This window comes from Drosophila serrata, unplaced genomic scaffold (assembly GCF_035046125.1).
Source record: "Drosophila serrata isolate PLE 108 unplaced genomic scaffold, ASM3504612v1 contig_60, whole genome shotgun sequence".
Taxonomy (NCBI): Eukaryota; Metazoa; Arthropoda; class Insecta; order Diptera; family Drosophilidae; genus Drosophila; species Drosophila serrata.
The window spans coordinates 136,259-160,421 of NW_028256958.1; the positions used below are offsets into that span (position 1 = coordinate 136,259).

General features: G+C 37.9%; 1 protein-coding gene and 1 long non-coding RNA gene across 8 annotated transcripts in view; one reads left to right on the plus strand and one right to left on the minus strand.

Moving 5' to 3' along the window:
* The window catches only part of Snap25 (Synaptosomal-associated protein 25kDa), a 262,071-nt gene that overhangs the window by 133,644 nt on the left and 104,264 nt on the right, over positions 1 to 24,163 (plus strand). The window lies entirely within an intron of this gene.
* Positions 20,110 to 21,065, minus strand: LOC147644938 (uncharacterized). Its single transcript, XR_015272626.1, has 2 exons — positions 20,969 to 21,065; positions 20,110 to 20,890 (listed from the first exon to the last, which is right to left on the minus strand). It is a non-coding gene; the product is annotated as an uncharacterized LOC147644938 (long non-coding RNA).

Below are 24,163 nucleotides of genomic sequence, written 5' to 3' on the forward strand. Positions count from 1 at the left end.
TCGTATCCATATTAGCTTTGTGATATTGTAGGCTCTGGGGAATGCCGGCCACCAAAAAAGAGCTATATATTGGTCTAATTAGTGCTGTGTACAGCCACATTATGGTCATCAGCTGTAGTCTTCAGTTCTTACCAACCATTTTCCGACAAGAGTGTGATCGATGCAATTCCTGCTCTTCTGACTCTCTTCCATGTGAGCTTTGGGTCCAATATCATACCTAGATATTTCGCCTGCTCCGATAGTTGTTGTTGTAGTTTAATGCGATCAATCTTGGGCATGTTTTAACTTGGGATTTTTGATCTCCTTGTCCTAATTGTGTTAATACCTATTCCACAAGTTTTCGCCCAATTATTTAAGCTATCCAACGCTCCCGACATTAAGTTGCTGATGACGTCGGGATAAGGTCCTGATACTAGTAGCACTACGTCGTCGACTGCTTTTACACCCCCACAAGAAAATTTCTTCAATATGTGGTCCATACTGATTAGCCAGAGTAAGGGCGATAAAACTCCGCCCTGGGGTGTGACTCCTTTACTGCGTTGCAATCCTCTGACTAAAATGATAATACCTTGCAAGGGTATATATATATAGTGAAGTGTTGATATTTATTTGAGTCGAACTAATGTCCCGTCAGTTGACTAAGGACAACGCCAAGTTGAATTAATAGACGAATATTTAGGTTCACGTCTTTATTCATATGATCTCAGCTTAAGACTAAATTATTGTGACAAAAATCTTACTTCTACTGCCCTTTGTTTACATAAGTTGGGGAGCGAGATCGCATGCTTGGGATATTGATTGTACATCATAATTTGAGAGTGAGAGTGCCACTCAGAGAGCGGGACTTAGTCATTTAAAGAATTATTTATGTTATTGGGAAGCCGCATTGCCTGCTCCGGATGTGGATTGTTTACATTGGTTCAGCGTGGGATCGCCTACGCTGCAGATTCATATTTCTTGGTACATAACGGAATTTGTGAATATGTCACTATATGTGGGGATGGGTCTGGCATCTCCAATCAGAAGAAGAGCACAAGAGATGAAGAGCAGGAGTTCGCTACAAGAGACGACGAAGAGAAGACGTGCGAGCTTACGACGGCAAAAACGACAATTTATTAGAGAAAACGACGCAATTAAAACCTAACTAAAACAACGTGTATTTAAGTACTACATTCACTTTATATTAATTCAAACTAGTTAAACCGTAATATCATTAAATACTATTATAAAACTTAAAACTAGCGGGACTTCTAACTTTAAAAGTTAACCAATCCCACATTATATACATATATATATATATATATATATATATAATAAATAAGTTTAAAAAAAAGATAGATAAAAATTGTAAAATACGAAGATTTTATGCAAAGTATTTTTAAACTTATTTAATTGATCAGACCGTTACTATTTCTTTATTTAAAATAAAAAGAATAAAAAGTTTTTTTTCTATTATAAGAGATGTTATCTCTTTCTCCGATGTCTTCAACAGTAGACGGGCCTGTATATTTAAGATCTAACTTATGTCCCGTTTCGTTTTAATCAAACCTTGATCTCATATTTTGAGTTGAATATCTCTAACTTTTCTATCATTTAGTTTTTTTATCTTCTATCATTATTTTTTTATACTACTACTATTAGCTACTTCTATCCTATAGTTTGATTCCTTAGAGTAGTCGTCCACATTGTAGAGTGTTTCTATTTTATCTATGCTATTAAAATGTATTGGTAAATTCGTTTGCTTTAGTGATTACTAACTCATATGGGTAAGCATGTGCTATAAAGCGTGTCATGTTGAAACAATATACGAAATATTGGAGCCAAACGTCCCAATCAGTTTTTTCTACTGAAAAGTAGGATTGGACTAATTCATTCTATGTTTTGTGGCTTCATTCGACTGTTCCAACTGTTTGCACAAGTAGCCAATATATTCCGTTCCCATGTCCGTAATGAACGTCTTCATTGGACGGTACTACAGAATAAATTTTTCAAAAATAGCTATAGTATGGTACGGTATGGCAACTAAATATTTGGTTAAATCGCATGTTAGTGTTACTGCGTGTTCGTTGCCATTTTTCGATTTTGGTAGTGGACCGATAGTGATGGTTAATGATATTATTGTATGCTTTGTTATTTTAGCTTTTTGTCATTATTGACACTTTCGTGTCAATAAAACATTAAAATCATTGAGAGTGACCCTAATGACGTATAATAATAAAAAGAAGCTATATTGTCTATATTCCATGATGATACAAGGTTAGAAGACATTACTATTGAAGAGGTATGACTCTAGATATAAGCCTGAGTATATACTCAGGCTTGTATCATCATGGAATATAGACAATATAGCTTCTTTTTATTATTATACGTCATTAGGGTCACTCTCAATGATTTTAATGTTTTGTTTCATATTTTTTGTAACATGTTCAATTGAAACAGATTCAAAGAAGAGTTGGCTGATTTTATGTATAATGGCTTGCTTATCAAGTCTTTGAAACAACTGACCTAAGTTCAAAATTCCATTAGTATACAAATCGCTAACATCATAATTTTAATAATTTTCTTTCCATGTTTGGAAAGACATAAATTATTATTTACATGGAAAGTCACTACTCTACGTACATCGGAATTTTCATGACTTCATTTACGTTGAGCTTGAAGCTTTTGGTATAGGTTGCCTAGGCAATTCTAGTTTTTCTGTCCCTGAGCAGGATTTTGGTTTATTGCCCAATGAATTGCCGCCAATTCTTGTTCTGTTGTGCTTTTATTATTTTCGCCCTTAGTAAATGACCTTGATGCATATCCAACTGGAAGTTGCAGTCCATTTTTGTTTGAATTAAAACTGCTCCACATGCTGCTTAATTGCAAAATTCTTTGAAACCTGGGTATTGTTATAGATTTGGATTTATTAGTGCCGAATTAAGACGTTCTAAGGCATTCTGGCAATCAACTGTCCATTCGAATAAAACATCTATTTTACATAATCTTGTTATGTTACGAGAATATTCCGCGAAATTTTGGATAAAACGTCTATAATTGGAAAAAGCTATGAACCGTCTAACGCTATCCGCTTCATGTGGGACTGGGTAATTTTTGATGATGTCGTATTTTTTGTCGTCTGGCAAGATGTTTTTATACCCTTGCAGGGTATTATAATTTCAGTCAGAAGATTGCAACGCAGTGAAGAAGGCACCTCCGACTATATAAAGTATATATATTCTTGATCGGGATCAACAGCCGAGTCGATCTAGCCATGTCCGTCTGTCCTTTTGTCCGTCTGTCCGTTTCTTCGCAAACTAGTCCCTCAGTTTTGAAGCTATCTGAATGAAACTTTGCAGTTAGTCCTCTATATACTCTCACTCGTATATATGTCGGAACGGGCCGGATCGGACGACTATATCATATAGCTGACATATAGAAGACTAACTACAAAGTTTCATTCAGATAGCTTCAAAACTGAGACAAGTTTGCGTAGAAACGGACAGACGGACAGACGGACATGGCTAGATCGACTCGGCTGTTGATCCTGATCAAGAATATATACATATACTTTATATGGTCGGAGGCACCTCCTTCACTGCGTTGCAAACTTCAGACTTAAATTATAAAACCCTGGAAGGGTATAAAAAGCAGTGAAGTAATGCCTGCCTTCATTTTATTCACTGTATATCTAAGGATCGTATGTATGGTAGCTATATGATATAGTCGCTCGATTTTCATAACAGTAAAATTGAAATAGAATAATACAAGAGCCCGATATCTCAAATTTGATGAAAATTAATTGTATTAATTTTTTAACCGTTCCTATTGGAGCTATATGATAAGTAGTCCAATTTTCAAAAATTGTTTTTTGCAAACTGGAAATGCTATAGTCGCCCGATCTGGACCATTCCTAGTATAAAGAAAACTAAATTCAAAGTTGTATTCAGATAGTTTCAAAACTGAGATCCTAGTTTGCGTAGAAACGGACAGACGGACGGACGTACAGAAGGACAGACGGACAAAAGAGCAGACGGATATGGCTGGATCTGCTCGGCTGTTGATGCTGATCAAAAATATATGTACATATATACTTTATATCGTCGGAGTAGCTGACTGACTGACTGAAATTATAATGCAATTTAAAGGTATAAACTCTAAATAAAAATTGACAGAGATGTGCACATAATAGGTTAAAGTGATATGTTGAGACTCGAAACCGATTTTAGTTTTAATTAAATTTTTTTTTTTAATTTTGTCCAAGTCATTGGCTTAACTTTCGAATCTGTTGCGTACTAATTGTGCAGCTTGTGTAATAAATGCGTGTGCTAACATTACTACTATTATTACCAATAAAACTACAATCATTTCTATATTTACTTTTTGTGATTTGATTTTATTTACAACGTTGGCCATTGAATCGACAACCTTTGTGTCCACAATACCCATTTTGGGTATTTTTTCTAAATCTTTTATTAGTGGTGCCAAGCACATTTGGCGTATTTTGAGGTCTATAATTAATTTGCCATTTGCCGCGGACGAAAACTTAAAATTGCTTAGAAACGAGTATTTTTAACATGTCTACATAAAAAATTGGTTAGATTGATCAAGACTAAGAGAATTTTTAATTTTCCAAAATAAATTTCGAAAAAAACAAATTTTGCCAAACACGCGTAAACGCAATTTATGTTATTTTTAACAAAAAAGGCATAACAAATGGCATGTTTTGTTTTGATGCCAATCTCTTAAACAAAAGCATTTTACTTTGACTTTTGCTTTCTAATATCACATAGAATTTCCAAAGAGTCAATATAAAATGGAAAAGGACATATGCGTTTACCAATAGTCGTACAATTCTAATTTAAATTATCGCTTTCTAAAATGTCCCGTGCTACCGGGACTAAAATTGAATCAAACAAAATACATTATTAAGATAATTCATTGAGCTGACTCAACATAAGCATATATCGTGTGATTGTATTACGGTCATCTCGAACCATGTCTTGGGTTTACGTAAACACAGCAAGAAAGTGTTACAGTGTGTCTTCATTAGGTACACTTGGTACAGTGGGTATTGTTTATATGTATATCTGTACGTTTCTACGCAAACTAGTAGTAGTAGCTTTAAAAAGCTATCTGAATGAAATTTTGAAGTTATGTCAGAACTGTAGAAAATACAATGCACGCTTGTATAGGTATAAGAAAGAGACCATAAAGAACATATATTTGTCTTACTCTAAGGAATACAAAATAAGAAAATATGTATACTCATTTTTGTTTCTTCTTTCAACTTCTGTTCAGTCGCAAATAAAATTCCGCAGCATACACACGGTGTTCTAATTTGTCGGGTAGAATTCTTTCGCTCAAAAGGTTTGGGCCCAGGCACTGGAGAGTTCAAGTTAGGCGGTTTGTGACTCGAGATTAAGAACAATGACTGCTCTTTATCAAATTGATAAGTTAGAGGAGACGAACTATGACACATGGAAAATACAGATGCGATCTGTATTGGTGCATTCCGGGTTGTGGACGGTTACGTCTGGAGAACTAACTGAAACGAATGTTCCAAGATTTTGAGGCCTTGGACAGTAAGGCGTTGGCAACAATAACATTGAGTGTAATGACATCTCAATTGGCCTACATCAAGAATTGTTTGACGGCTGTGGAGGCATGGACCAGGTTGAAGGAGGTTCATCAACCAAGCGGGCCTGTACGAAAAGTTCAGTTATACAAGAAACTGCTTAACAAACGGATGGAGCAAGGGCAGAGCATGACGACCTACATAAATGAATTCGTGGAAATTCTGGATAGTCTAACTGGAGTTGGAATAGAGCTAAACGACGAACTACGCACTATAGTTTTACTATCGAGCCTTCCAGATCAATTTGAACATTTCGTGGTCGCTATGGAGACACGAGATCAGTTGCCTTCGTTCGAAGTTCTCACCATAAAGTTAAAGGAGGAGAGCGAGAGAAAAGGAATAGAAGAAGAACGAGTCGACAATACTAAGGCATTCGCTGCAACACAGGAGCACAACTCACAGACGAAGACCTATGGGCAGAAGAAACGAAAAACTATTGTTTGTTTCAAGTGTGGTGAACAAGGGCACATTAAGTCCCAGAGTCGAAGTGAGAGTGAGGGAGATCACCGCATGGCACCAAGAAATGTGAATCGCCAAAGCAGCTTGCTGCACGCCTGTGACGTCAACAACATTGACAATTCAACATGGTGTTTGGATAGTGGCGCAACAAGTCATATATGTTGCAAAAGAGAGCTATTTACAAAGTTTAAGAAGCACACTGAACAGATCGGACTGGCCGTTGCTGGTTTTCTTCAAGCAGAAGGTATAGGTGACGTCAAGATGCAGACTGGCCTATGCATGTTGACACTTAAAAACGTTCTTTACGTTCCAAAGATGACAGGAAATTTTTAATGCCGTGAGCAGTGCTGTAAAAAACAGGTGCAAGGTGACCTTTGACATAGAGAATGCCAAGGTGATGCAAGATGGAGAATGCATAGTGAAAGCAAAAAAGATTGGTGACTTATACTTGTTTGAAGGTGGTCGAAGTAAATGTTTTGCCGTGTCAGTTGTTGATGGGATTTTGCTACATAAGAGATATGGTCACATATGAAAGAGATGGTATCAAAAGGGATAGTTCGAGGGATAGATAATATCCGGTTGCCAGAGAATATTATTTGCAAAACGTGTATGGTTAGCAAAATCCATGTCCAACCTTTCCCAGCATCAGCAAGTAATCGGGTTAAGGAGCTTCTGGATCTGATACACGCAGATGTTTGTGGACCTTTCCCAACACTGTCTCTCGGAGGTTACAAGTATTTTCTGACTTTCATTGACGATAAGTCCAGGAGGATTTTTGTTTACTTCTTGCGTGGAAAGAACGAGGTACTATCCAAGTTCATCGAGTTCAAGAATCTTGTGGAACGACAGACAGAAAGAAAGCTTAAGTGCCTGCGGAGTGATAATGGCGGAGAATTTGTCAATAAAGAGTTTGACGAATGTCTGAGGGGAGCATGGTATTGACAGACAGCTAACAATAGCGTATACTCCCCAACAAAATGGAGTTGCGGAACGGGCAAATCGTATGCTAGTGGAGATGTTGAGATGCCTTCTGTTCCAGGCAGGACTGGAAGATAATTTTTGGGCAGAAGCTGTCAACACTTCGGTTTATATGCGAAACCGCTCGCCTACCAGCGCATTAGAGAGTATGACTCCTATGGAAGCGTGGACGGGTAAGAGACCTTGTGTAAAACACCTAAAAGTTTTTGGATCTCTTGCAGTTGCTCTGGACAAGGGTCCGAGGAAAGGCAGCAAATTTCGACCTAAGGGCAAAGAGTACATTATGGTTGGGTACTCAGTGGCAGCCAAAGTATATCGGCTATATGACCAAGCAGCGCGACAATTGGTGGAAAAACGGGATGTTTTGTTTGACGAAAATCATGACGTGACATCCAAGGGTGATGCTGTGACGATCGAGCTGGAGGGAAAAGAGGAGGCCCGCTAGCAGCAGGAATTCGAAGATGCAGACATATCCATCGATACCGGCAGATCCGATGAGAGCGCAGATCAGTACGAGAGTGCTGAAGAAAAGGCTGAGCATGTCTTGGAGGAGGCACGCAGGGGCCCTGGTCGCCCTAAGATCATCCGCACCGGAAAACCTGGACGTCCTAAGAAGCAGTACAATATCCTAGGCGCCCTTGATGCGGACAACGTTCCGATTCCGTTAACTTGCAAAGAGGAGATGGATAGTAAGAGTGCAAAGGAGTGACGTGAAGCAATGGCAGATGGAGAATATGATTCTCTGGTTGCCAACCAGACTTGGCAGATCACAGACTTACCCAAAAATCAGCAAGCAATTGGATGCAAGTGGGTGTTCAGCGTGAAGCGTGATAAAGATGGCCAAATAGAACATTTCAAGGCTCGATTGCTAGCAAAGGGATGCTCCCAGTAGTTTGGTGTTAATTACCAAGAAACTTTTTCGCCAGCATGCCGATTGGAGAGTGTGCGTTTTATTATAGCATTTGCGGCGGAGCTCAGGCTACATCTTCATCAAATGGATGTGTGTACCGCAGTCGGTCTACATGAAGCAGCCGGAAGGGTACCCAGATGAGACGAATCATGATAAGGTATTGCTGCTGAAGAAGGCAATATATGGTTTGAAGCAGTCAGGAAGGGCTTGGAATGAGAAGCTGAATGGCGTTTTGGTGAATATGGGATTCGTTGCCCGTGACAACGAGCCATGTTTGTAGAAACAGTGTGGAGAAGGTAATCTTGCACTAATCCTTGTATATGTTGACGATATATTTATAGCTTGCCAATCGCTTGATGATCTGATGAAAATCAAGAGCAGCATCTCACAGTCATTCAAGTGCGTTAGCAAAGGTAAACTAAACCATTTCCTGGGCATGGAAATCGAACGAGACGGCGATCTTGGAGCGATAACTTTGGGACATACGCAATATATCAAGGACTTTTTCCATACCCATGAGAGCGAGTTTTGCAAGTCGGCGAAGACACCTTTGGATGCACAAGCCCTCAGTGCAAAAAGGTGGATCCTTCATCCTACCAGTCCGTAATAGGAGAGCTTATGTGGGTAGCTCTTACAACAAGGACAGACATATTGCATTCGGTGTCAAAATTGGCACAACGAAACCAAAACCCGCATGCTGAACACATGGCTGGCATAAAGCACATCTTGAGATATCTCTCATCCACGATTGACATTAAACTACACTATCGGCAATGTGGTCACCCATTCTGTGGATACGTGGATGCGGATTGGGCAGGCGATAAGCTTGACAGGAAATCTTATACTGGCTACATCTACCTGTTAGCAGGTGGTCCGATTTCCTGGCGTTCGGAAAAGCAGCGAAGTGTGGCGTTAAACAGTACCGAGGCTGAGTACATGGCATTGTCAGCGGCATTTAAGGAGGCGATGGTCATGCGAAAGCTGATTATGGAGATCGGCTGCGCAGAAAAAGACACCCCGATCGTCGTGTATGGGGATAATCTGAGTGCGCAGGCATTAACCAAGAATCCTGTACATCATTCCAAAACAAAGCACATTGATATACGTTATCATTTTGTTAGAGAAGTTGTAAAGGAAGGGCAAGTTTTGTTGAAATATAAATGTACAACAGAAATGATAGCAGATATTTGTGAAAAACCTTCCAAAAACGAAACACGAAGAGTTGATAAAAATGTTTAATTTGTTTTGATATTAATACTTGTAAATAAGCTTGCATTGAGGAAGGGTGTAGAAAATACAATGCATAAGAGACCATAAAGAACATATATTTGTCTTACTCTAAGGAGTACAGAATAAGAAAATATGTATACTCATTTTTGTTTCTTCTTTCAACTTCTGTTCAGTCGCAAATAAAATTCCGCAGCATACACACGGTGTTCTAATTTGTCGGGTAGAATTCTTTCGCTCAATAAAAACGGCCCGGATTGGGTGAATATAACATTAAACTGCTTTAGGAACGGTCGGAAAATTTTAAAATAATTTGTCCAGTTTTACATTTTTATCTAATTTGGGATGTAGATACTTAGTATTATTTCAGAATTTCGATCTTAATTTCTTCAAAATCGGACTACTATATCATATAGCTACCATAAAAATCATAAGGAAATTGTTGGAAAAAATTATTTACAAAAAAATTCTCCAGTTTTCAAAATTTTTTTTCTTCTACTCAAAGGCTAATTTTTTTAATATTTCAGAATTTTGCAATAACTGAATTAAAATTTAATTAAATTATTATAAATTATAATTTACTCGAATGAGGTTTCCCCGATCATGACAACAATTTCAGTGATATCTTATAAGGGATTGATCATAATATTAATAAAATATCCAACTATCACCAACAATAGTAAACTATTCCATTCAAAAGAAGTATTTTTAAGCTTCAGAAATCGAATTCGATTTTAAATTAATATTTTCTTTGAAAAATTAGTCCGTTTCCCAAAAAGTCGACTACTTCGCTTGTAGTAATCGAAATAAAAGGATAAAATTAAACTTAAAATCTTAAGACTATACTAAAGACTTAAACAATCGCATTCAAATTCTGAGAAAATGTCATTAAGAATCAGAGAATCGTCCTCTTAAGAAAATTTAACCTAAATCTCCACAGCCAAGTTTTCATAAAGTTTTATACTATTGTAATTATTATATCTTGTTGTTATATTATAACAATTTCACCAATCTTTATCGGATTACCGTAAACAACTGATCGAAATCATCGCTTCGCCGCTTCCCTCAGACAGCGGCTGTCTCTTCTGTTAGTCTAAACAAAACACCATTTTGTCAAAGACCATTGCAGTTCCGCCCATAGGAGAGTCCAAGGTCCACGAGTCTGCTAGCTCAAAGCACCCTCTCTCAAGATCATGATCATGGAAAGCTTAATGGGATTTTTGGATGATCTTCATAGATGGATCTTGTAGCGTGTAAGAAGTGTTTTGAAGATGGACGAATCTATAGTTTCGATGCTTTCTTTAATATCCGGAACTCGCTCGTTTGCTTTGCAGTTGGTTGTCTTACATCACTAAGCAAGAAACACATAGAGGTGTCAAACAGTACCAAAAAGTACTATCACAAAAACGACTGAGCTTGGAACCCCAGAGCACCCGAACGATATGTCTAGAACCCCAGAGTGCCTTCGGCTTTTTCGAGTTCGAAGCAGTCGTTCGAAACCGAGCGCAACAAGAATTCACTTTTCAGTGGCAGATCGACCGTGGAAGGATGAGCAGGGGTGCGTTTCTTTGCGCTGTGCTCTCGTTTCTTTGTATATGTGTATATGTGTACAAGCGCTCACACGTTTGTATGCGTGTGCAAATTTCTGTTCGCAGAGTCTTTTTCATAGGTTTCGGACGGCCACAGCCAGTGGGCCGAAGCGGCGGCTCACTTGCTTATGACGTCACAGCAATACTTAGCGGCTAGCGCTTTCATTGGGGGACAAATTATTTAAGTTATCTAACTATAATTACCACTTATTTTAATTTAATTTTTGTTTTTCCTGACAATATATTTCCCAAAAGTCATTTTGTTGATGAATCATCGATGAATTGTTCATGAATTTGTTGATGAATTGTTGATGAATCATCGATTAATTGTTGATGAATGATCGATGAATTGTTGATGAATCATCGATGAATTGTTAATGCATTTTTATTTAAGTATTTATTTATTTAATTTAATTTTTTTCATTTGCTAAGCAACAACAAAAAAGTGCGCTAAAACAAAAGCGCGCCCAAATATGCATACATACATATGTACATACATACATAGATATTGACATATGTATGTAAGCATAATTAAAACAAATCAAAGAATCTTAGAAAATCAAAACAAAACAAAAAGTGACACGCGCAAATCACTTGCATAGACAACAACAACATACCCTGCAGTACCTGTCATCAGTAATTCATCAACAGTCAAGGGGGTGCTGTTGATGATTCATCGATGACAGGCTATACAAACTGTTGATGAATTTAACATGGGCATGTCATAGGCCGTCATCAATAAAAATTCATTACCAATTCATCGAGGATTCATCAATAACTCATCGATCATACATCAACAATTCATCGATCATTCATCAACAATTCATCAACAAATTCATGAACAATTCATCGATGATTCATCAACAAAATGACTTTTGGGAAATATATTGTCAGGAAAAACAAAAATTAAATTAAAATAAGTGGTAATTATAGTTAGATAACTTAAATAATTTGTCCCCCAATGCAAGCGCTAGCCGCTAAGTATTGCTGTGACGTCATAAGCAAGTGAGCCGCCGCTTCGGCCCACTGGCTGTGGCCGTCCGAAACCTATGAAAAAGACTCTGCGAACAGAAATTTGCACACGCATACAAACGTGTGAGCGCTTGTACACATATACACATATACAAAGAAACGAGAGCACAGCGCAAAGAAACGCACCCCTGCTCATCCTTCCACGGTCGATCTGCCACTGAAAAGTGAATTCTTGTTGTGCTCGGTTTCGAGCGACTGCTTCGAACTCGAAAAAGCCGAAGCCACTCTGGGGTTCTAGACATATCGTTCGGGTGCTCTGGGGTTCCAGGCTCAGTCGTTTTTGTGATAGTACTTTTTGGTACTGTTTGACACCTCTATGTGTTTCTTGCTTAGTGCTTATATGTAAAGATTCGAACACAAGCAATAGAATATATAATATAATTTAAATATAGTATTAATAGAACTTTCTTTAAGTTTAGTTAAAATAAAAATATATTCAAGTCATAAATCTATGTTTACTCAACTATATTTTACTAACACTAATGTAATTTAAAGATCATTGTAAGGCTAGCATTAAATTTCAGCTTTGAACAAGTTGTATTTTTAAACCTCAAAATATTTCAGAGTATTTAATAGTAGAGATAGAAAGAGTATTCAGAGACAATATAGTTTAGTAACATATTGATTTTGCTTTGCAGTTTGTTGTCTTATATGTAAAGATTCGAACACAAGCAATAGAATATATAATATAATTTAATTATAGTATTAATAGAACTTTCTTTAAGTTTAGTTAAAATAAAAATATATTCAAGTCATAAATCTATGTTTACTCAACTATATTTTACTAACACTAATGTAATTTAAAGATCATTGTAAGGCTAGCATTAAATTTCAGCTTTGAACAAGTTGTATTTTTAAACCTAAAAATATTTCAGAGTATTTAATAGTAGAGATTGGAAAAGTATTAAGAGACAATATAGTTTAGTAACATATTGATTGCCAACTTCCTCAGTTGGTACAGGAATGCTCTCGTGACACTTGTATTTAGTTGTTTAATTATTACACGCGGGTTTACGTTTATAATTATATATATCTATATATATAAAAATGCTCTGTTCGTGTCTACATCCTTCATAGACTTGAAAAGTTCAGAACCGTTTAAGCCCAAATTTTTACACAACATGCGTTGAGGTTCCAGCTCGGTTATTGTCTACTTTTGATGTTGATAGCTTATCTGCGGTTGCGAGTATATCAATTTTTTAGCGTTTCCCCGTGCCCCTACTGCTGCGCCCTCTACAGGCAGCCAGCTGAATCAAAGCATTTCCTGTCAAACATTCAAAACATATTGAAAGAAGAAACTTGAAAAGTTCTGAACCGTTTAAGCCCAAATTTTTAGAGAACATGCGTTGAGGTTCCAGCTCGGTTATTGTCTACTTTTGATGTTGATAGCTTATCTGCATTTGCCCCTACGTGCCCCTACTGCTGCGCCCTCTACAGGCAGCCAGCTGAATCAAAGCATTTCCTGTCAAACATTCAAAACATATTGAAAGAAGAAATTGGAGATACAAATTTAATTTTTTCGTTCAGGTTCAGTAAGAAACGAAGTCATGCCACCAAAGAAGTCGAGATTGGGTCGTCGTATTCGCAATACAGAAGCAAAAAGACGTAAGATTACGAATATGACTGACGAAGAACGGGCCTCCATCCGAGAGACTGAGCGGCTGCGCGATGAACTTTTACTCATACAGGTTAATGGTTAGGAGGACCGATTGCAATCATATATTGAAATGTCGTCAGTTGTTTCATTAGTACATTATCGATATGTATGCAAAAATTGAAACAGAACGTTTGCTGTTCCTCCGATTGAATCAGAAGAAACTTCGGTCCGAGGAATATATCCATTTGCGGGATGCTGTGATGAATGACCGTAATACAACCAACGTTGGAAAGCTCACGATTTTGCCATCCTTCCATTTTGCCATATGTTCGTTGCTACGGCCGTCCAGACTTATTTATCACCTTCACATGCAATCCAGCTTGGGACGAGATAGTACAGCTGTTATTTCCTGGACAATCATATAGGGATAGGCATGACATCACAGCCCGTGTTTTCAGACAAAAGCTCAAGTCACTGATGGATTTCATTGTGAAACATGGAGTTTTTGGATCTGTGCGGTGCTGGATGTATTCAGTAGAATGGCAGAAAGAGGATTGCCGCATGCGCACATACTGATTTGGCTGTATGATAAAATTACTCCAGACGAAATTGACAATGTGATATGCGCTGAGATTCCACGGGCAGAGGTTGATACAGATTTGCATGCAGTTGTCATCAAGAACATGCCCATGTGGTACCCTCAACCGAAGTTCACCATGCATGGTAGACGGGAAGTGTTCCAAGCGATATCCTCGAGCATTTACAGGCAACACCGTAACAGGGGACGATGGATATCCTCTGTATAGGAGACGGTCAACTGAAGATGGAGGGACTTCGGCAACTTTAAGCATGAGAATTGGTGATATTGAGGTAGACAATCGTTGGGTGGTTCCATACTCACCACTATTGTCAAAATCATACAAAGCGGACATCAACGTAGAATATTGCAATTCCGTGAAATCGATTAAATATATCTGCAAGTACGTGAATAAAGGCAGCGATATGACAGTTTTTGGTGTTCAGGCAGAAAATGGGGACAGCAATGCAGTACGAGTTGTCGATGAAATATCTCAATACCAGGCTGGAAGATACATAAGCAGCAACGAGGTTGCATGGAGAATTTGTTCGTTCCCCATTCATGAACTCTATCCAGCTTTAGTTCACTTGGCAGTCCATTTGGAGAATGGTCAACGTATCTATTTCACAGAAAGAAATGTGCAAGAAAGAGTCCTGAATCCGCCAGCGACAACTCTGACTGCCTTCTTCACCTTATGCCAGGAAGATGATTTTGCCTGAACATTGACGTATTCACAAGTGCCCTCTTAACCACAATATGCCACAGAGAAACGTGGCAGGGTACAGCTAGTTATATATAATTATAATTTATTAATTCTTTAATTAACTCCGCTCTGAGTCGTGATAAGCTTAAGACTAACTTATAATCTAAGCTTTCGAAGTTGTGAAGTTCTGCGAGGTAAAAGCTCATTTATACAACATGTGTACATACATATAGGATTTCAGTGTGTATGCATGTAAGTATATATGACAATATTATTACAATATTCACTCAAAATCAAAAATTAAATTAGCATTTTATAATATAGTTTACCTTTAGGTACTTAATTTTTTCGTTCTTTCTTTAATTAGCTAGTCTTAATATTAATAATCTTCCACGATTCTTTAAGAATGATTTCAAATTGGGATTCCACAAGCACACATAAAGTGCTTAAATTAGGTCAGGCTAGGTTTGGCAAAACCTAAGAAAAACACAAAATAGAATAACTCATCTGAAGAGCTTCTCGATACAATAGACTTTATTCACCGGATTGCTAGGCTAAACACGCGATTTTGATTCTTTTACTGTTGGTCCCAATCTAAGAGACGATTCAATTATTAGCCATGTTTAACCGGGAGCGGCCTCGAGATAAACACATACCGTTGTGCCCCAAACCCCAGGTTAAAGAAAATCCTTTTAGGGTTTTTTTACGACTTGGTAAGATAATTAAATGAAACTGCTATTCCGCTAATTTATGATCTGTAGGTAAATTTTTGTTTATTATTTATTTAATTGTGTTGATGGTTGGTGTAGAAGATGTAGTAGTAGTAGAAGTAGTAGTAGGCGCGATAGAAAATATAGAAAAGAAAACGAGTAAATTAACTCCCGGCAAACTGCCAGATTGCTTGCTTGCATGTGTACTATTATTATATTATAATGAACAAATAATTATAATTTGCACAAAAGACTAAAAGGTTTAAACAATTCGAAGGATCTAGTAGTTCAACTCGGTTCGTAAAATTAAGTTGACCCAGGTTAGGTTAGGTTAAACCGGAAGGCCCCGTGGGGGTCACGCATAAACCAATATGGCCCTCAATAGTTCCAAGGTTTCAGTGTCTAGGATTAACCGCACTTCTTTCAGTTGCCATTGTCGGTGATGCCTAGCTCTGCCGCCTTCCTGATGGCGAAGACTTCCGCCTGGAATATGTTGCTACTCCTCCTTCAATGTTTGAGCCGTCAATGTATATGTTGAGATATTCAGCATGGTCCATTGTTTCCAGTTCTCGGGTTCCATGAACGTTGTTGTTTTGACAACTTGGCAACTTCTAGGAATCATTTATTCAGATATAATGCTCATGTTACGACCAATTGAACTTTGCCTTAACTCTTGGAGCAACATATTTCCTGATGCTACTAGGCGCTATGCAGCCTTTCCAGCAGTCATTTGCTCGTGAATGCCTAGGGGATCAATTCCACTTATGGTTTCGAGTTCTTTTTTGGGGGTTGACCTCAGAGCCCCTGATATGCAGAGCAGTGCCTGCCGCTGGGTTCTATCCATAAGCTTGTCGTATTTTTTCTTTTACATGGCAGCGTCGGACGTACCAACGATATGTGGGCCCGGTGCATCAGAGCGGGCGAGAAACCCCATGTGCTGCTGACCTTCTCCTAGGATGCGTGTAGCTCTATGGTGACCTTTTCACCCACTCAAGTCGGAGTCAGTCTGGTTGTATTGATTTTTGGGGGATCTATAGCGGTACCTTGTATTTCTTGGTGAAGAGAATGAGGTCCGTCTTGTCCGCGTTGGTATTGAGTCCTACCTTGTCCGTGTTGGTATTGAGTCCTACCTTGACTGCCCACTCACATATCACCATGAGTGTTGATTCCATGATCTAACTAAGGGTCGATGGTCAGTCTCCCGTGATGATTATGCTTATGCCGTCAGCATAGGCTGTTATCTTCAGGGCCTTCCTCTCGAATGTCTTGATAAGGTCGTCGACCACTAGATTCCATAGGAGAATCGATATTATTTCACCTTACGCCTTGCCTCTTTGCGCTCCGTTTACCACGGAAGCGGTGCTACAATCAGATCGTACCAGCCTACAACTTAATAGATCTTTTATCCATAAGTTGATGGCGGGGTGCGTGTTGGTCGCTCCTGATTTATAGGTAAAAACAGTTTTTCTAGCGTCTTCAGTAAGAATGATGTAAGGCTTATCGGCCTAGAAGACAATCCGAGAGGTCCTTCATTGAATATTAATATAGACAACCTTAGTATATTGGGTACAGCCACGGGGTGATCACTTCTTTGGTTGCATGTAGCTTGGCTGGGAGTAGTCCATCTAGTCCTGGTGCTTTTATCCCCGTAAAGGAGTCTATAGCACAGTGTATTCTTCCAGAGGATATGAGATCTTTCGGGAGATGCTTTTTTCCAGTTACTAAGTCCTGATGCTTTTCGGCATCGGTGACCTCCATGCATACTGAGAACTCAGTTTGTACTAGGGCTGTAAGGCTCTTTTCACTACCCTCAGCCCACTTTTCGCGATCGTGTTTGAGCTGACTCTGTATGCTTCGATAGCAACTTCCGTAGTCTAGAAGTTTTTGGCGCCGTCTCTACATTCGAGCAGAAGTTTGTCCATGATTTTCTTTCCGCCCTGCGAATTTCCTTCTTGTAATCCCTGAGTAGGATATAAGATCTTTCGCTTTTTTGGGATTTTAAAAATTTCCTGATATTATTGCGTTAGAGCGAGAGGTCTTTATTCCACCAATGAGGCTTTGTCCTCTTCCTAGTTCTCGATATTGGGTATGATGTGTGGTACGCTTTTATAAATTATTTGGAGTGGGTCTCCAAGGACTTTTCAATGTCTTCAGCGGATCTTACCGTGCCCGGAAAAGTCGCAAGTGTTGTTGTGATTGCATTATTAAACTTTCCCCTCATAGTATTCCGGGGGCTTCTAAAAACAGTTTGTTTAGTAGTAAGTTCGAAGTTGTATTGAAACTGTATGTATACGCATATGAGTTCTTATTACTTAACATAAATATTGAGCGGCAACACTTTGTTAGCCGAGGTCATTACACTTTGTTGTTATACAAATAATATACATAGGGCATTACCCTTGTCACTCAGCAACAGCGTGCCAAGTGCCTAAAAGTTCCTAAACACATTTCAAGTGCAAATGTAACACGATATGCACTCATTGCATTCACGTCTTAGAGCTGAGTCAGCATGGATCCCACGCTGACCGCTTATATTCATATGTGCATGCATAACTCTCTTCCTCTCTTTATAAAATAAAACTGAATGAGTAGAGTGAATAAGGTGAAACAACGAATAGCCCACTTGAGATGGCTATTGTTCACTAAAACTCCAGCACCCGCTTGGTCGACAGCTCAGAAATTACAAAACGAGCTCGATTTTTTAAACGAAACAGTTAAATTAAAAAACCCCAACTCACTTGCTCACTCAAATAATATTCCTACCACTTTCGGAAAAATAATAAATAAATACACCACCATCCCCATCAAAGCTACCTAAACTGAGGAAAGATGGCCGACAGACTGTACTGCATCATTGAAGTCACCAGTGTGTGAATACACCTGTGCAGCCAGCACCGGCACCGTCAAGTGCAACAAACTAGACCCGAAAAAGCGAACCGACAAAGCTACAAAGTGCTTGCAACAAATACAATAAGATTTTTTTTTTTAATTCACTGCGTTGCATAAAATATATTAAAAAAAACAAAATTTTTTTTTTAATTGAGCGGAAACACATCTGCCCGATTAGAGTGCGGCCTGTACAGCCACACAAATTAAGTAATGTAAAAAAAAAATTAAGTTTGTTGTTAATGAATAACATTAACAAAAATATATTACATCAATACAGATAAATGTAAATGTCCATAGAGACAAATAAAATAAGTAAAATAGATAGTGTAGAAATTTTTAATAACAATATTGGCCTGGTCGATGTAAAATAAATAAAGTTGATGTCAGTAATACAGATCTAAAATTAATAACAATACTTATTGTTATTATTCTTGTAATAATCATAGGCCATCTTTTATATAAGCCGTACAAACAGCACAGAAAAATGCCTTAAAAATCGCTACCAAAGCCAGGCAACGCTACCAACAACTGGATAAAACTAAAAAAAAAATAATTTCTTACATTAAGTAAAAAATATAAATAATTATTAATTGAATGTTATGGCCTCTTAAATATCGATAGCATTGATAGACCCACATAAGGGGTGTTTTACGATTAGCTTATGGATGCCACCCTGCCCCAATAGCAGATCGGTAGCATGCACCACCTTATGAGGAAAAAGGTTCTTGACCTGGAATGCTTCGAAACTGAAACAACGGTTCCAACCAGAAAAGAAAAGAGAAGGTGAAAAGGAACCACAAGGGGATAGAGCGGTTAATTTGTTAAAATGTGACTTTTGAATTGAAAAGTAAAAAACTCTGTGCGAGTGCGCTCCCTCAAAAACGTTGAGTGGTAAATTTGAGATTGGGAAAAGACCACGAAATCGCTTGGACGTGAGCGGAGGATCAGCGAGGACGGGAAGCCGGTTCGAGAAAACTCAATAGGTGAGTGGTCGTGGTCCGGAGGTGAAGCCCTATTATAATGGCTCTCATTTCCAGGCTCGACCAGACCCAGTCCTCGCAGAAAAATTCTGGCCCGTCACAAAATTCTGGCCCGTCATAAAAGTCTGGCCTGTCACGAAATTGGCCAGGCCCATGTTTTTTTTTTGTTTCGGTTTGGTGGCCACTAACTAAAAGACTTGGAAAATTAAACATAACCCCGAATCGCGGTAAAGAGTCGGCAGGCATATGTGCGCCAACACCGACATTATAAATATAAAAAATTTTAAGGAGGGAGAATCGTCGAGGACGGCCGACACGCCTTCAGAGTGGCGACACCGGGAGCTTTGCAGCTTCAGCCAATTTTTTTTTTTGTTTTAGGTTAAATTTAAATGTGTTCTTTCGTGTTTGTTTGCGGAATATTTTCGTTTAGTTTTAACTATTTATTTATCTATATATTCGTTACGTTTTTCAACGATTTTAGTATTTTTTAATTATTTCTTTACAATTTCTTATTTATCACATATTTATTATCCATCAATTTATCTTATATTTATTTATTTATTTTTTTATTCTACATCTATATACATATACTAGCTGTACCCTGCCACGTTTCTCTGTGGCATATTATGGTTAAGAGGGCACTTCTGAATACATCAAGGTTCTGGCAAAATCATCTTCCTGGCATAAGGTAAAGAAGGCAGTCAGAGTTGTCGCTGGCCGATTCAGGACTCTTTCTTGCACATTTTTTTCTGTGAAATAGACCCGTTGACCGTTGGACTGCCACGTTTCTCTGTGGCATATTGTGGTTGAACGCATAAGAAATAAGTCAAACAAAAAATAATCATTTTCAAATTAATTTAATTCTGTAATACTTGTTGGTATACAATATTCTTTGTTTCTCCATTCTCCGCCTAAATATAAAGACTTTTTGGTTTTCCGACTCGTGAACACGCAACATATAATTGTCCGTGTGAAAAACAATCTTCATCCAAATCCAGACCACACAACTCCAGAGATTGACCTTGAGCTTTATTTATGGTCATTGCAAACGCCAAACGAATGGGAAACTGCAATCTCTTGAACTGCAACGGTGTATCTGTCGGGATCATAGGAATCCTAGGAATGAGGACATCTTCACCTTTGAAAGGACCACTTATGATCGTTGCTTCTACTATGTTGTTCATCAATTTCTTGACTGCGAGTCGCGTACCGTTGCAGAGTTTCGGCTGATTTATATTCCGGAGCATGATAATCGGCACACCTATTTTTAATTTCAATATGTGTGGTGGCATTCCAGGCAGATCAAGTGAGTTTAGAAATTCGGTAGGGTAATTAACTGCTTCCTCTGCTTCCACAACGGTATCTATCGACTTATATGTAATTTCGTCAGTTTCTATGCTTTTTTGGATTACATGATTGAGCTGGTAGACATCTTTGTTCTTGGCAGCGAGAATCGCTCGTCCACTGAGCCAATCGTGGTTCCTATAATTTATTCGGATATTGGGGAACACTTTTTAGATAAGTTCTTCCTTCGATGTAACTAAATTACAGAAATTCCCGGGCAATACTATTTTTCTCGACGTCTCATTGTCTGGCAGCTTTCCGTTCCCAATGTCCAGTAGCTGTCGTGAGAATACGTCGGCTGAGTCATTGTTCTGTAACTGGACACGCATATTCGTCTTCAACTGTAATGTACGTACATGTTTCCACAATATAGAATATTTCAGGCAAGCATTTATCTCGTCAGCTGGTGTCGATCGGGAAATCACAGCCAACGTTTGTCTGAAATCCCCTGCGAGCAATATTAACGCGTTCCCATGCATTGCTCTCAGCTGCTCAGTCTCTCGGAAGGAGGCCCGTTCTTCGTCAGTCATATTCGTAATCTTACGTCTTTTTGCTTCTGTATTGCGAATACAACGACCCAATCTCGACTTTTTTGGTGGCATGACTTCGTTTCTTACTGAACCTGAACAAAAAATAAAATTTTTATCTCCAATTTCTTCTTTCAATATGTTTTTAATGTTTGACAGGAAATGCTTTGATTTGCCTGTAGAGGGCGCAGTAGTAGGGGCACGGGGAAACGCTAAAAAATAGATATATGTGGACTACCCCTAACATTTAGGGGGATGAAAAATAGATGTTGGCCGATTCTCATAGATACCGGATAAGCACAAAAAATTTCATCAAAATCGGTCAAGCCGTTTCGGAGGAGTATGGGAACGAAAACTGTGACACGAGAATTTTATATATTAGATAGATATTCAAAAATACTTCAGTCAGGTGCAGCAGTGAAGTTGTTCTGTTTTTGCACAATTTTTGGTTGTCTATAGGATTTGGCTTTTCCATTTATATTTCCCCTGCGACCCCCCCTTGAGAGCTCTTACGGGTAGGAAGGATCCGAATGTTTTAAAGGGAATTGAGCAAAGTGAAGAAAATTTGTAAGAAAAATCGATATCAAAAATCTGCAAAAAGGAGAAGCAATTTAACAGGTGAATTAACCTGCACGTCACTTAATTATAGGATAATGCCTGTAAAAATAAAAATAAGATGAAGAGTCAAAGTATGAATATGGAGTAGCGACTTTTATGTGGGGGAAAGGGGAGTGAACCGGGATAATGAGTGTGTAGGCGTGTGTGTGACTCAGTCAGGGGCCGTTGCAACCAAAAAGGTTGGACTCATGCGAGCAGTTGCATGGTAGGGAAGGGATGAGCATGTGGCCTCCAGTTCATCAGGAGAAACCAGGTCCGTTGTGTGTGTGTGAGGAACTATAGATGAAGTTGTCTTTGTTTCCGCGTGTTCGAAAAAAACCGCGCGGAGTATAGTGTTGTGTAAACGTCGAGTATCGACGAAATGTATTGTTGTGTGTGGCGGGCAGGGTTAGGGGATCCATCCAAATGCCACGCAGGTCCATTAGTAGGGACATAACATGAAATGTGTTTTTGCATGTTTAAATGATATTTTTAAAAATGAAATGGAATGAAAATTTATTAATACAAAATTAATTAATATAAAAAAAAATTGAGATAAATCTTATAAGTGCCTATCACAAAATAGGCCTATATCAAATGAGACCATAAGCAAACACACAACAATATTAGTTGAATGTTTTAATCAAGCCCGTACCTTGATACATTATAATTAAGAACAAGAAAGGAAGCTAACTTCGGCACGCCGAAGTTTATATACCCTTGCAGATAGAACTTCTATGAATAGGAATCCATACAATATAAATTATATATATTTGTGTTAAAAAACAATGAAGTAATACCTGCTTTCATTTCATTCACCTATACATATTATATTTGCAGTTTTACATTCACAGATTTGCATTTTTCCTCTACATCAAACGATCGTTTGTATGGCACCTATATGATATAGTCGTCCGATTTTTATGAAATTTATTAACTTTTATTTAAATTTAAGACTTATATAAAATGGCTATACCTCAAATTTGATGAAAATCAGCTGAAAACTGAAAAAGTTATAAATTTAATTGTATTAATTTCTCGATCGTTCCTATGGGAGCTATATGATATAGTAATCCGATTTTCATAAAATTTTACACAAAATTTTAGAATAATATGAAATGGCTATATTTCAAATTTGATTAAATTCTGTTGAACACTAAAAATGTTATCGCCACCGCGATTGTCAGTCTTCCGACAACAGCCACCGCCTTTCTCATTCCTCTCAAATTTCTCGATCGTTCCTATGGGAGCTATATGATATATTAGTCCGATTATCATAAAATTTTACACAAAATTGTAGAATAATATGAAACGGCTAGATCTCAAATTTGATGAAAATCCGTTGAAAACTGAAAATGTTATACTTATTAATTGAATTAATTTCTCGATCGTTCCTATGGGAGCTATATGATATAGTCGTCCGATTTTCATAAAATTTTACACAAAATTGTAGAATAATATGAAATGGCTATATATCAAATTTGATCAAATTCTGTTGAAAACTCAAAATTTTATAATTTTTTTTGTAAAACTTTTCCGATCATTCCTATGACAGCTATATGATATAGTCGTCCGATCCGGCCCGTTCCGACATATATACGAGTGAGAGTATATAGAAGACTAACTGCAAAGTTTCATTCATAGCTTCAAAGCTGAGAGACTAGTTTGCGTAGAAACGGACAGACGGACAGACGGACAGACGGACATGGCTAGATCGACTCGGCTGTTGATCCTGATCAAGAATATATATACTTTATATAGTCGGAGGTGCCTCCTTCACTGCGTTGCAAACTTCTGACTGAAATTATAATACCCTGCAAGGGTATAAAAAATTAAATACCCAGCATTGGTCATATGCTTGAATAGATTGATAACAAACTTAATTGCCATCAAATCAAAATATCATTTGAGCATAACAATACCTTCTATTTTGAATACCCCGGTACTAGAATCAAATACAGAAGAATAAATTGAAATTGTAAGCGGTTTAGAGTACATAAAAGAAGAAGATATAGGAGACCTTACAATACCCACGGTAATTACACTAGGCGAATTATCCGATTCTGAATCAAAAAGTATTGCTGAAATAAAAAACAGAAGTAGAATTTCTTAAGTTAGCATCTTGGTTTATACCAGAATTTACTGGAAAGCCTGAAAATTTACAGAGTTTCATTGACGCTCTTAGTTTAGTGGATTCACTAAAAGAGACACATGAAAATATAGTGATCAGTTTAATGAAAACTAAAATTAAAGGCCGTGTTCGAAATTTAATTAATGCTGAACACACAATAGTGTCTATAATAGACAAACTAAGAAACGGTATAAAGGGCGATTCAGCCAAAGCATTATCCGCTAAATTGTTCAATCTCCAGCACAAGCAGAAGACTTCAAGCCAATATATTCAAGAAGTTGAACAACTAACAAGAG